This window comes from Corylus avellana, chromosome ca1 (assembly GCF_901000735.1).
Source record: "Corylus avellana chromosome ca1, CavTom2PMs-1.0".
NCBI classification, from domain to species: Eukaryota; Viridiplantae; Streptophyta; class Magnoliopsida; order Fagales; family Betulaceae; genus Corylus; species Corylus avellana.
Genome location: NC_081541.1, coordinates 20,292,008 through 20,301,576, shown reverse-complemented (window position 1 = coordinate 20,301,576; position 9,569 = coordinate 20,292,008). Strand labels below are relative to the sequence as shown.

Below are 9,569 nucleotides of genomic sequence, written 5' to 3'. Positions count from 1 at the left end.
AAACATGAGACAAGTCTTAGTGGTGTGGTCAATATGGGAACATATGGCATATACCTCGACTTGTGTAACTTGTTGAACAGGAGCATTGCTATGATTAGTCATAGCTTTCACGAGCATGTCCAGCTTTTTCTCTATGGCAGCCATTTGAGCCTAACTTCCACCATTGGTGCTCTCTTCATTTATGCCTTTTCCTTTGAATCCTTGTCTCCCTTTAGATGGGAATTGCTAGAAGTGCTCACTCAATGTCTCAAAGAGCTCCATGGTTTCCTCGCTACTTTTCTCTATCAACATGCTACCACCAGCTAAATCTACAAGACTCTTGTTAGGATCATTTAAACCCTTATAGAATGTCAGTACCTAGTCGTCTTGAGATATATTGTGATGAGGGCATCTGAGAAGTAGTTCTTTAAAGTGTTCCCATGCCTCGAAGAAAGGGTCTCCGTCTTTTTATTGGAAAGTCAGAATTTCCCTTCTCAATTGCCTTGTCTTGTGGGCTAAGAAAAACTTCTTTAAGAACTTTGTGGCCATCTCATCCCAAGTATGAATAGAATTTGCGGCCAAAGAATTGTACCATCTCTTAGCATTATCTTTTAAAGAAAAAGGAAAGAGGATTAACCTAATTTCTTCTAGAGTTAAACCCTGAACATTCTGAGTCCTACAGAGATCACAGAATTCTTGAATATGCCAATATGGGTTCTCTATAGGTGTGCCTTTATAGTGTGGACTCATATTGAGCAACAGAGATAAATCGTAACTGCTCTGCACAATGGGTTGAAAATTAATGCATGATGGTTGGTTGAGGATCAAGGGACTGAATGAACTTTTCAAAGGTCTTCGCACCGGAGGTGTATTGTTTCTCAACATGAATGAAACAAAAAGAAAATTAAATAACAAAATAAAAATAAAATAAATAAATCAGATCTGTAATTAGTGCAGTAATTGTGCTGCTCTCTGGATATGCGATCGATCGCACCATAAGGTGTGCTCGACCGCATTGGTGAGCTCAATCGCCCTGGTTAGGCACTCGAGCGCACCTCCAGAAGCAAAACAAGAACTGCGGGAAAAATAGAAAAACAGAAAAATTTAAAACAAAAATAAATTAAAGGAAAAACCAAAATTGAAAATTGAAAACCAGAATAACATAACTAAAGGAAATTATTTCTAAACAAAATTTGTCGCAATCCCGGCAACATCGTCAAAAACTTGTTGTCACAATTACCTACCTAAGTTAATAGGCAAATAATTGGATGTTTTACTTGCAAGTGCACAAGGTCAACATAGTAGTTATTGTGGAAATTTATTTAACTCGCAAGTGCATGAATCAATTGTAGTTAATGGATTGCAAGTGTAAGGTCGAACCCACAGGGAATTGTATTCTTGAAAGCAATTTTGAATCTAAATTAATTAAACCCTAATCTAGTTCCAAATTTTTTAGAGAATTTTTTGTTTGAATGAAATAGCAAAAGCATGAGCAATTTAAAGTGATTAAAATCTTATGACAAAGCACTAAGGTTTCGGAATCCGCACTCACAAATTCATAACAACATAATTTCATGATCTATAATATTCCCCAAAGTTCTCACATATAAATCATAAGTTTGTTTTACTATTGCTTCAAAGAATTAATCAAAAGATCCCATGTATCCATTCATAACCCAAATCACAAAAGAAATCCAATATTTGATCAAATCATTAACTGTATCCGTAAATCACAAGAAAATATCCAATCTTTATCAAAACATCAATTGTATCCGGAGAATAAATCACAGGGGAAGTCCAATTTTTAACAAAGAAAACCAAGCAATCAATTGTATTGAATAATCTTAAATCATCATGTATATCCTTGAATCACAAAAGATATCACACAATTATTCAATCCAATTGATTAGAAGTAAAATAATAGAGCAATTAAACCATTAAATTGGGAAATATTACATACATGAAACAAAGTTGCTAATCATAAGTGAGGCTTCATCTTCAACCTTAGTTGTGTTGAAAATAATTTTGGATGGTGCACAAATTCTCATTGATATAAAATCATTACAATCTAAAAATTAACAATAAAATAAATAAAATACAAGAGATGAAAAGTAGAGTATGGAAAGATCTCACAATGTGCTATAGAATCACGCAAGAGCGTTGTCCTTAAAGGTTGATTCGTGCCTTCCGGAGTGTATAACTCGGTGCGATCGGATCCTTTGACACGCAACCTCCCAAGATTAGACTATAGCGTCTATCTTCGTTAAGGACGCACTTCCAATAACAAAGAGTAATAGAACAACCATTTGATTTGCTTGATGAAAAGTCACATAAAAAAAAATAATAATAATAAAAAAAATTAAAAAACTAGGTGGACTTTTATTTTATGGGCAAAAACTAGATAAAAATGCCACCAAAAATTGGATCTAAATATATAACTGTTTTTTTTTTCTCTCTTTAAAAAGAACCCACCAAACCATAACAAAAGTAGTCTTTTTATATTACTATTTTGCTAGAAAGTGTCAACTTAAGTTTTGGTAAAACTTAAAAGAAATTTAATTCCAAACGTACTAAATAGTCAAAACGGTTGAAGATAAAAACCATTAAACTTCACCAATAGAGAAAATCATTTGGTCAAAAAAGAAAGATAATTAATGGCCAACGGATACAAACGGAAAACCAAAATCAATGAGTTAATGACCAAATGTCATAACATAAAAAATGGAAAATATTTGTTAATGATCAAATGATCAATTGCCATAAAAACTTGACAATTAATTCCAACGTTCAAAACTGTAAAATGGAATAAAGACTCATGGATAATTTATATAGTCAAATGGCAAAATAATTTCAAGTAATAGTAATAAAACTATTAATAACCAATGGCTGAAAAATTAAAGAGTTGAAAACAAATGTTTGTAACACACAATTACAACAAGTTGAAGGTTTAGCCTATCATGTTATTGAAAGACAAAACAAAATTGATTGAATTCATAATGTTAAAATCAAGTATTTACAAATAAGAATCACAAAGTAGAGATTCAAAAGTTAGGAAAACCTTAAACTCTCTTCTTTCTCCTCTGCAATCTTGAAATTCGTAGCCCCCTAACTAATCTGATAATTCCCTATTTATAGACCTAAAACTTAGGGTTATACAAATTGAAATAGGATAAAATTCGTCCAGGTTTGTACCATTTAATTTCGGGATGATTTTGGAATAGTAAACATCCGAATTAAGAAAATCCTATTTCACAATGAATTGTATCATTTTGAGTTAGCTTTCCAATGCCACTTGAACCATCTCAATCGGATATGTGATCAAAAAGTTATTATCAAAATACTGAGACGTGTTCAGAATCTGAATTTGAATCCAATCCGAAATTTTATCCAATCTGAACTTTAATTCAATCTTATCTTCAATCCGATTTAACCATTTCTTGGATTTTGTTAAGCTTAACCACATCATCTAAGTCTTCTCAAAGTATGTTTTCTTCTGAAAAGTAGTTTTTCTTCAATGACCTACAAAATACTAAAAACACAAAACTAACACAGAACATTAGATAATAACACAGCTAAAGGATTAACACAAGTAAATTAAGGGGTCCAAATATGCAATATTTGGCACACATCAATAGTATAGTATGCAAGTACGGGGTCATTCCCACGAGGATTGCTAAATTTTGTTTAAAATTAATTCCAAAAGTAAGCTAAAACAAAGACTGTAATTGAGTTGATAATGATAATAGGGTAGGGCTTTGATATCTACCACTAATTATATTTAGCTAATATATCAATATGCCAATGTTTTGATCATGTTATGAATATCTAATGTTTGTTAACTTAAGGGTATTGGTGTCTACTCCTTAAGCTATTGATTTCCCTAAGCAACGAATTAGGCATGGGTGTCTACTCTAATTCTTTTATTTCTTAAAGGATTTAGCATGGGTGTCTACTAAGTTGTTCTTAGAGAAAGCATAAAACTGTGAAAATCGACAAACACATGAGGCCTAGGGCATGGGTGTCTACTCCCGGTTCCCTATGTTGATTAACCCAAGAATCCGGTGTGGATATCTTTTGTTACTTATGTTAAACCCAGGACTCGGTCATCTAAATTGATTTAACTAACTAGTCCATACCACATGCATATGTCAATCAGGCACACACATATGAGGAATTCATGAATGTAGGCATTAATTAAGTTAAATATCACAACAAGCTCATCACAAGGATGCCAATATTGAATATCAACTAAACATAACTAGGGCTTCAATCTAGCCCTACTAAATAAATTAGTTACACATAATAAAAATAAAACTAAAAGAGAAAAGAGAAAGAAAGAACCGAAAGGTAGCCTCCAATTCCTCTCCCCACAGTTGTGTCTTTTCCCAGCTTCCTTATTCTCAAGGTTTAGAGGTCTATTTATAGGGCTTTAGAAGTCCTTATTACACTAGTAAACCTAGGAAATGCGTTGGGTTTTATTCCTATTACAAGTGGGAGTTGGAAAACATTAATATGGAAATACTAGCAATCTGGCCACACTCTTGATGTGTCACCTGTGCACGGGTGCGATCGATCGCAACTCGTGTGCGCTCGTTCGCACATGGCCGCTTCATGCTTTGTCTTCTCTGGTAGTGCGCTCAATTGTAGGAAACCTGTCCTCGATCGCACTATCAGGGGCTCCAATTTTTCCCATTTTCTCTCTTCGAGCCCAAATCTTCCGGATTTACTTCATTTTCTTCCAAAAGCCTACAAAAATTATGGAAAACACAAAAAAGGAACTAAAATGGCATGAATTAACTAAAACTAAAGTATTAAAACATGTAAGTTAAGGGCTAAAAATATGAATATTTTAGTACTTAACAAACGACTCCTTCAAGTAGCCTCTAATTCCTCTCCCCAAGAGTTGTCTTTAAAGATGGTCCCCGAATTGTGAGACTTAGAGGTCTATTTATAAACTTAGGAATACTCTAGAAATCCTAGAAACCCTAGTAAACTCATAGGGTTTAGTCCTAGTACAACTAGGACTAGAAAAACCCTAACATGGATAGCAAAAGAAGTCTGGCTGCAGGTTCTAAATTTCTCCAGCGCATGAGTGCAATTGATCGTAGCCCGTGTGCACTCGATCATACATCTGCGATCGAAAGCAAAAGAAGTCTGGCTGCAGCTTCTGAAATTCTCTAGCGCACTGGTGCAATCGATTGCAGCCCGTGTGTGTGTGCTCGATTGTAGCTACGATCGAGTCTTCTCTTGTGCGCACGAGCGCACACCTTGCTCGCTCGTTTGGACCTCTCTAGAAGTGCGCTTGATCGCACTACCAGAATGCTTTTGCTTGCTTCAAATCTTCTAGCTTTTTTCCAATTTTTACCTTTAAGCCCGATACTTTTGGAGATGCTTTTTTTGCTTCCAAAAACCTATAAACCAAAGAAAATACAGAAAGGAAATGAAATAGCACAAACTAACAAAACTAAGGAATTAACAAATATAAGTTAAGTGCTAAAATATGAATATTTTGGCACTTATCAAACCACCACACCTGGGAATGAAGAAACTGTTGAAGAGATTTTTTGTGAGCCAAGTCTTGAGGATCCTTTGGGAGAGAGCTTTGATCAATTTAGAGGTGACCTAGACCTGGACAAGCTGCTTGAGCATGCTGAGATGTTTAGAGAGCCAAGTCTGAAGGATCCATTGGAAGAGCACTTTGCTTAGTTTGAAATTGATCTGGACCTTGACATGATACGTGAGCAAGCTGAGGTCTTATTGGATTCCACTCTTGAGAACAACAAGGTGGAAGAAGAAGAGAAGCAAACTAAGGTTCTAGAGGAACCACACCAGGAAAAGGAAGAGAGCACCGAGACTTCTTCAATATCAGCTCCTATTCTCGAAGTACCATGAGTCCAAGAGAGAAGTCTGTTGGGGTTATGTGATGAGCAAATTGAGGACATCAAGATAGAAAAGATCCCTGAGTATCGTTCTTATTTTATTCCAGTTCATGATTCCCTTCTGGATGAAAATCTGTTTGAGAAGACTCAAAATGGTCTAACCCGATTTATAGGCATTTGGAATCAACTTGCAATAGGAAAAATTCATTCTCATTGGTGCAAGAGAAGAAAAGACTGGTACGTCAAGTTTAAGATGAGGACAACAGTCTAGCTGAAGATGTAAAACTTAGCGCTCATGGGAGGCACCCAATAGCATATACTTTTATTTCTTTGTTTGCTTTTATTTTATTTTATTTTTATTTTTATTTTGTTTTTGTTTTTGTTTTCTGTTGTTATTTTAGTGTTTTGTTTTTAAGGGACAAGTGTGCTTGCATTCAAGGTTGGGGGTGTGCTATGAGCCATACCAGTCCAGCCAGTTTCAACCATCTCCCAGGTAAGATTGTTCTATGTTATACACACATTGAGGACAATGTGTAATTTAAGTTTGGGGGTATGGGAGAGACTTTACACACACTTTGTCCCATTTTTGAAAAAATTTGCATGTTCATGTTTGTCGTAAGGTTGATCTTAAAAATTGTGATTTGAATTTCATTGATGAGCTTAAAATTTTGAACACATGATCTGATGATAGAATTTTTAAGTTTGGTTACTTACTTTTGGCAATTGAGAATTCACATGTTTGATCTAATCTACATGAGCACATTAGCACATAATTTGTGGGGTGCTAAGTGCTAAAATATTCATATTTTTAGCCCTTAACTTACATGTTTTAATCCTTTAGTTTTAGTTAATTAGGCCATTTTAGTTCTTTTATGTGTTTTCTTTCATTTTGTAGGTCATTGGAAGAAAAAGAAACAATCTCAGAAGTTTTAGACTTAAATTGAATTTTGGAAGGCTCTGGTAGAGCGATCGATCGCAGCGGCGCTGCGATCGAGCGCACTATAGGCGAGGATGGCACATTGTAAGGTAACTACGATCGAGCGCAAGCATCAGGAGGATCGATCACAGACCTACGATCGATCGTACACGGGCTGGGATTGAGCGAACCTGTGCGTGATGGCCAAGACAGCCGCTAGCCTTAATAAGGAAAGAGCAATTTCTAGGGTTTTGTAACTTAGTGCAAACTAGGGCTCAAACCCTACTATTTTTGGGGATTGTAGAGTATTCCTGAAGGCTTATAAATAGACCCTTAAGCCTCTAGGATAGACACACTTTCCAAGGAGAAGAATTGGAGCTCTTTAAGTTAGAGTTTCGGGTTTATTCTTTTCCTTTCTTTTATTTTATTTTATGAAGATGTTTAACATCAAATTCATATGTAACTAATTTATTTAGTAGGGCTAGATTGAAGCCCTAGTTATGTTTAGTTGATATTCAATATTGGCGCTCTTGTGATGATCATGTTGTGATATTTAACTTGATTAATGCTTACATTCATGAATTCCTCATATGTGTATGCCTGATCAACATATGCATGTGGTATGGACTAACTAGTTAAATCAATTTGGATGACCGAGTCCTGAGTTTAACATAAGTAACAAAAGTTATCCACACCGGATTCTTGGGTTAATCAACATGGGGAACCGGGAGTAGACACCCATGCCCTAGGCCTCATGTGTTTGTTGATTTCCACAGTTTTATGCTTTCTTAAAGAACAACTTAGTAGACACCCATACTAAATCCTTTAAGAAAGAAAAGAATTAGAGTAGACACCCATGCCTAATTCATTGCTTAGGGAAATCAATAGCTCAAGGAGTAAACACCAATGCCCTTAGGTTGACAAACATTAGATATTCATAACATGATCAAAACATTGGCATATTGATATATTAGCTAAATATAATTAGTAGTGGATGTCAAAGCCCCACCTTTTTATCATTTTCAACTCAAAACCAATCTTTGCTTTATTTCAATTTTGGAAATTGATTTTAAGCAAAATTTAGCAATCCTCGTGGAAATGACCCCGTACTTGGACTCTATACTACTGTGTTGACCTCGTGCACTTGTGTGTAAAACATCCAATTATTTGCCTATTACTTTAGGTAGGTAATTGTGAACAACAAGTTTTTGGCGCCGTTGCCGGGGATTGCGGCAAATTTTGTTTAAAATTATTTTCCTTTAATTGTGTTATTTTAATTTTCAATTTTCAATTGTGTTTTTATCAAAAATACTTTCTGTTGATTCTTAACTTTTTCTGTTTTCTGTTTCAGGTTTACGGACTAGCATTCTATTATTGCGATTGAACGTCAGCCGAGTGCGATCGAGTGCATTGTGATCGAGCACACCAACCTGCGATCGAGCGCAGTACTAGGGAGCATCCGAACCAACAGCACTGAAGTTGCTTTGACTGAAGAAGCAAAGCAATTGATGCAAGGCCATCGATCTCAAGATTCAACCATCATTCGACTTGATCCTGAAATTGAGCGAACAATTAGACAAAGACCTAAAGACAAAGAAGAAGAGGAAGAAATTGAGAACACACTGGAAGATTTGCAAGATAATCCACTAATAGTGCCAACACCACTAGAGGCAAATCCACCACCGGTCCGGAGACCGATGAAGCAGGCGTTCATCCTAACGAACCTCCATCAACCTTCATGCATAGCATATCAACCGGAGGTGGAAGGCAGCTATTATATTTCTCCTCAAATTCTCAATGCATTGACTCACTTTAGAGGCACACCTACTGAGGATCCTAACTTGCATCTTAAGGAGTTCTTTGATCTATGCAAGTTGCGGCACATCCAAGGCTTAACTCTAGAAGACTCAAGTTAGTCCTCTTTCCCTTCTCTTTGAAAGATAATACTAAACTGTGGTATAATTCTTTGCCTGCAGATTCTATCCATACTTGGGAAGAATTAGCCACCAAGTTTCTGAAGAAGTTTTTCCCAGCCCAAAAGACAAGACAGCTTAAAAGGGAACTTCAAATGTTCCAACAAAGAGATGGAGATCTTTTCTTTGAAGCATGGGATCACTTCAATTCATTTGTTCTAAAGTGCCCACATCACAACATCCCTCAAGATGATCAGGTACAAATTTTCTATGAAGGTTTAGATGATACTAACAAAGGGATGGTTGATTCAGTTTGTGGAGAAGAACTTATGGAAATGAGTAGTGAGGAAGCAATGGACCTTTTTGAAACATTAAGTGACCATTCCTAACAATTCTGCTCTAGAGGAAGGCGAGGAGTAAAGAGCAAGGGTATGTATGAAGTGAATTTCAATGGAGGATCTCCAAATCAGATGGCTGCTATGGAAAAGAAGATGGATATGATTGTCAAGGCCGTGACTGGATAGAAGATCTCACCTGTTCAAAAGGACACACCAATTCAGGTATGTGCTATATGTTCCCATTTAGATCACACAGCTGAAATGTGTCCTTTATCTCCATTTGCAGAGCAAGAAGAGGTGAATTACGTGGGACAAAACAATTAACCCCACAAGAACAATCCGTACTCCAATACCTACAATCCAGGGTGGCGCAACCATCCAAATTTCTCATGGAGTAACAATCAAGGACAGCAAAAGGGTCCCCAACAAGCAAGCCAACCAACTCAAGAGTTAAAGTTAAACCAACTGGAGAATATGATACACAACCTGGTAACTTCACAACAACAATTTATAACTGACCAAAAACAATTCAATACAAGGACTG

The 9,569-nt window shown here is 36.1% G+C and overlaps 1 non-coding gene across 1 annotated transcript; it reads left to right on the top strand.

Moving 5' to 3' along the window:
- The first annotated feature begins 373 nt into the window (after window positions 1-373).
- On the top strand, window positions 374-481 carry LOC132168292 (small nucleolar RNA R71). Its single transcript, XR_009438810.1, has one exon. It is a non-coding gene; the product is annotated as a small nucleolar RNA R71 (small nucleolar RNA).
- The last annotated feature ends 9,088 nt before the right edge of the window (window positions 482-9,569 follow it).